Here is a 6,000-nt window from a genome sequence, read left to right on the forward strand (position 1 = left end):
ATATATAGAGAATATATAACGCGTTAGCTTAGTTATATAACTATTATATAACTTCTTAGTATATAAAGATTTTTTATACCATATTTTAGCCTATAGAATAGAACGGTAGAGGGCAATAAATAAAGCTAATTTAAACTGCTAGCAAGGTAGTATTATATAAGTAATCTACTACGCTATATGTAATAGTTATAAGCCTAGATTATTTAATCCGTAGTATTAGCGACTTCTATAGTAAGAAAGAATTTTCTATTCTACGAGACCTTTAGTAATCGATAGTCCTAACGGTACTAAGAAACTATTTAACTAAGCTTCTATAACTTAAACTGTTTTTAAGATTAGTATATAATAAGGGTAGCGTCCTTAGTTTAAGTTATCTATCCTAGTTCGTTAAATCTATTTAACTAATATATATTTACTTAATCCCTTATCTAATTAATTAGAAGCTACCTATACGATTGCTATAACAACTAATAGTATAATATAAAGGGCTTAGTATAATTAAACTAACCGTACGATACGAGTTTGTAATAGGGGTTATATTAGCAGGTAGATAGGGTAGTAGTAGGTACGAGTAGTATTCGATAAGGAGCTAGAAGGAGAGGGAGGAAGGTAGGCAAGTTAGCCTACTACTAAGCGCTAAGCCCTACCTAAGGCATTAAGACCCTAGCTTTACTCGAGCCCGGTTATATACCAATTACGTATAACCTCTTTAGTCCTAATATACGCTTCCCTTCTAAAGGCCGCGCCCTCGTAGCCGGTCTTTGCTCTAATCTTAACCTCTACTACTGCTAACTTAGTAGGTCTAATAAGCCGCTTAGTCCGCGCTAAATTAAACGTACAACTACCGATTATGTAACGATATTAAATCTCACTTCTAATATAATACAATGCTTAACTCTAACTGCGCTATCCTTGTATATAATAAAGTAATATATAACTAAGAGAATTAAGGACTATCGACTAATTATAATACGAGCGCGTCTTCCCTACTATAATAGGTAGACGTACGAGGTATTATAGTACTACCTCTGTTCTAAGTAATGTCGTACCGAGTTCTTTGCGTCTACTCTTAAAAGACCTAGAAATATCCGCTCCGAGGGTTGTTCTTATTATTACGAGAGCTATTATTGTTCGTAGTTTCGCTAGCCCTAATTAGTTAGGTTTAGTAGCCTTTAATTGTTAATCTTATCTTATTTTTTTTAAAAAACACAGTTTATCTAGTTTCTATAGGTAAAGGCTATTATAAGTGTAATAGTTAAGGTTCGCCCTACTTAAAGGATCAGAAAGATCGAGGAGTAACCTATTATCTACAAGATCGACCCCGGCTAGCTTAGCTCTATAGTTTTGCCCTTAGTTAGTTAGTCTATTAAACTACTCTATCCTTTAAGCCTTAATGTTTTAACTTAGCCTTAAAGTTTTAATTAAACCCTTAATATAGCTATTCTTTTAACTTAACTAGTATAGTACGCTTCTGTCCTTAGGCCGTAGTATAGGTAAGGTTATCTTAGTAGGCGTAGCGACAATAGCAAGTAATATTAACAATAGCGGCGCTAGCCGCCTTAGCGCTAACTTTACCTTGCTTCTAATTTCCTTCTTCGACTAGTAACGCTTCTACTAGCAACGTACTCCGTAATACCGTTACTAATATAGCCGCGCCGGCTGCGCCGTCGTTATTATTATTATTATCTACGCGCGCGCCGTCCTCGCCGATCGCCTAGGCCTCGAGGCCTTAATAGAATAAAGGATTAAAAGAGGGACCTAAATACTAAGAAAAGGGCCTTATTGCGTTAGTAAAGACGTAGAACCCTTAAAAGAGTATATAATTAGTCGACGCGTTATAGCGCGCTTATTAACACTCGGTACGCGTTTACGATAGTAATATAGTCTTATTGTCCTAGTTTGCTAGCCTCTAATTAGTTAGCTAATAGCACCCTAGGGGTAGCATTGTTCCTAGGCGACATTATAGGCCCTTAGCCTTCTTCTTATTCTTTATACTAGTCTAATACTTATCTAACAACTTAGCTATATCCTTAAAGGAGCCTTTAGCTTCCTACGAGTCCTATTTAGGTAAATAGCCCTACTATCTTAAGAGGTATTCCTTCTTGCCTTACCTAGTCCGGTGCTTTAGAATACGTTCTATAGACTATAGCTCTTCGCTATTAGCTAGTATGTCCTCGGATTTAGTAGGTGCTTTATCCCCTTCGCGTAGGTAGTACGGCTTAAGGAGGGATACATAGAAGGTATTATAGATAGTATAATAAGGTAGAAGCTATAACTAATAGGCCTATACGGAGGAGCCTTTAACTTCTTAGATACGGAATAGGCTAATATATCTCGGTACGAGCTTAGGCCTTGTTTTGCCGTTAGGTAACGGGTGTTTGCGGATATAGAGGTTCTTAGTACTTAGTATAACTAGGTCGCCTTGCTTAAAGGTTATTAGCGTATAGTGCTTGTTATAGTAGGCCTTCTAGTAGGCCTAGGCCTTTGCTAGTTTGTTAGCTATTTTAGCGTAAATTTCTCGCATCTTTTAAACCCTCTTAATAGCCGCTAGTATTTTAGGGGCTTAACGCGCTTCCCTTTCCTTACGCTCGGCCTCGAGCGGTAGGGGGTCTTATAGTATAGCAGCGTTCTAGCCTATTATAGCTATGTATAGTAACACCTTAGTTAATAAGTAGACACTGTTATTATATACGAATTTAGCTAGTTATAGGAGGTTAACCTAGTCGTTAGGGTTCTCGTTAATGTAACTACGTAGGTACTGCTATAGGGTAGCATTCTACCTCTCTATTTGGCCGTTAGTCTATAGATAGAAGGCTGTTAATAGCCGATGCTTTAGTCTTAGCTATAGGCATATTTCGCTCTAATAGTGCGATATTAGTATCGGTCTACGATTAGACACTATCCCCTTAGGGGTCCCCTAATAGGTATAGAAGATATTGTTCTATAGCGCTTCTGCTATATTAATAGTAGTCTAATCTTTCCGCGCCGGGATATATCGAGCGCCTTTAGTAAATCGATCTACTATAACAAGGATAGCATTATACATATCCTTGCTACCCCTACGCTTAGTAGGAGGAAGGCCTATAATAAAATCTATTATAAGTTCTACGAATAGCTTCCTAGGAACAGGAAGTAAAGACAACTCGCTAAATAGTAGGTACTTTAGTGCTTTAATACGCTAGTATACTATATAGGTCTGTACGTATTCTTTTATATACCGCTTACTATTTAGCTAGTAGTATATACGCAATAGTAGCTCCTGCGACCTCTCTATACTATAGTAACTAGCGAGCTTACTATTATAGTGCCTCTTTAAAAGCTCTTATCTAATCGATTGTTTAGCGGGGATATAGTATCTGCCCTTAAACTTTAAGTAACCCTTATCGTCGATTGACTAATTATTATTACTCTTACTAGATCGAGTCGCTCGCCTACTTACAAGCCTATTAATACGTTTAATAGCAAAGGCGTCCCTCTACTAAGCACGCAATAGCTTATCTATAAACGATTAACTATCCCTATTTGCAAGGTTATTTAATAGTACCCGTACTATCGAACGAGATACGTATTATATATATCTAATAGCACTAGTAGCCGGAACTACTATAACCTCTTCTATAGTACTGTCGCTATATAGGCTATTACTATAGATAGCAATGTCTTTAATCGAGTTATTATAGCTCGAGCGATCTACGTCCTTTCTTTTAACGTATACTAGAAGAACGACAACTCCGCTATAGTATTCGTTGCCGCCGCGGGGTCCGGAGGTCCGCTTATCCTACGCTTGCTTATTAATAATATAGGCTATAGCAATCTTATACTATAGGGTTAGAAACAAAGAATTGATATATTAGGTCTCGCTATCGTAATTAGGTCGCCTCGATAGGCTATCGGTAGGGTTACTTACGCCTAGCTAGTATAATATATTAAAATCGAACCTAGCGAGGTAGACGGCCTATCTAGCCTATCGACCTATAACCCTAGTAACCTTCGTAATTCTACGGAGGTTGTTATAGTCTGTATAGACCTAGATTATATATTAAGCCCTATCGAGGTAGTGCCTCTAATACTTAAAGGCCTCGATAATAGCTAGCAACTCTTGCTCGTAGGTCTCGTAACGACGCTCTATATCGATTATCTTTTATAAAAAGAAGGCAATCGGGTGCTAATAGGTGTTATTAGCCTATTGTAATATAATAGCTAATATAGCGAACTGTAAAGCGTTAGTCTTAATACGGATCTGCTTACTTAGTATAAAATAGTATAATAGGGGGACTTTAGTAAAGCGTTGCTTTAGACCGTTAAAAGCGGCTTACGCTCTGTTAGTCTACTTAAACTCCCTAGTTAGGTTGGCCTTAGTTTTAGTAAGCTTAGTTAGGGGCATTACGTATCGCGAATAGCTCTTAATAAAGCGGCGATAGAAATTAGCGAAGCTAAGGAACGACTATAGCTCCTTAATACTAGTAGGCGTTAGCTACTTAGTAATAGTCGTAATCCGATTAGGATTAGCCTTAACACCCTCGGTTAATACGAGGAAGCTAAGGAAGGCTACCTCCTTAGTAGCGAAGGTATATTTAGAAGGCTTGCAATATAGGCTATATATTCTTAGGCAATCGAGCACCTTACGGACTATAGCCTAGTGCTCCGTAATATTAGGTAAGTATATATAAACTAGGATGTTATCTAGGTAAACTATATAGAGGTAATCTAATAAGCCTAATAGGGCCCGATTAATATAGGACTAGAATATAGTAGGGGTATTAGCTAGCCTAAATAGTATAACTAAGTACTTAAAATAGCTATAGCGAGTATAGAAGGCTGTTTTCTATTTATCGCCCTTACGAATGCAGATACGATAGTACGCATCCTTAATATCTGTAATAGGGGTTATATTAGCAGGTAGATAGGGTAGTAGTAGGTATAGGTAGTATTCGATAGAGATCTAGGAGGAGAAGGAGGAAGGCTAGCTAGTTAGCCTAACGCTAAGCGCCAAGCCCTACCTAAGGCACTAAGACCCTAGCTTTACTTGGCCTAGTTATATGCCAATTACGTATAGCCTCTTTAGCCCTAATATATGCTTCTCTTCTAAAGGCCGCGCCCTCGTAGCCTATCTATATTCTACGACCTCTATTGCTACTAACTTAGCAAGTCTAATAAGCTGCTTAGCCTACGCTAAATTAAACACTTAACTACCTAATTATATAACTATATTAAACCTTACCTTCCGATATAATGTCTAACTCTAACTGCGCTATTCCTATATATAACAACCTATAAAGTAATATATATCTATAGGAATTGAGGGCCTTCGACTAATTATAATACGAGCGCGTCTTCCCTACTATAATAGGTAGACGTACGAGGTATTGTAGCCCTGCCTCCGTTCTAAGTAATGTCGTACCGAGTTCTTTGCGTCTACTCTTAAAAGACCTAGCAATATCCGCTTCCGAGGGTTTGTCCGCTTCCGAGGATTATTGTTTTTATTGTTACGAGGACTATTATTTACTATCGTAGTTTTACTAGCCCTAATTAGTTAGGTTTAGTAGCCTTTAATTGTTAATCTTATCTTATCTTTCAAAAAACACAGCTCGTCTAGTTTCTATAGGTAAAGGCTATTATAAGTGTAGTATTAGAGGTTCGCCTCGCTTAAAGGGTTAGATAGATCGAGGAGTAACCTATTATCCGCAAGATCGACCCTAGCTAGCTTAGCTCTATAGTTTTGCCCTTAGTTAGTCTATTAACTTAATCTTTTAAACCTTAATATTTTGACTTAGCCTTAAAGTTTTAATCAAACCCTTAATAGGTTTAATCTTTTAACTTAGTTAGTATAGTGCTTTAGGCTCGTAGTGTAGGTAAGGTTAATAATAGCAGCAAGCAGGTAATGTTAATAATAGCGGCGCTAGCCGTCTTAGCGCCGACTTTACCTTGCCTCTAATTTCTTTCTTTAACTAACAATAACTCGGCAATACCGTTACTAATATAGACGTGTCTTCCCTTCTT

This window comes from Pseudocercospora fijiensis (genome assembly GCF_000340215.1).
Source record: "Pseudocercospora fijiensis CIRAD86 unplaced genomic scaffold MYCFIscaffold_3, whole genome shotgun sequence".
Taxonomy (NCBI): Eukaryota; Fungi; Ascomycota; class Dothideomycetes; order Mycosphaerellales; family Mycosphaerellaceae; genus Pseudocercospora; species Pseudocercospora fijiensis.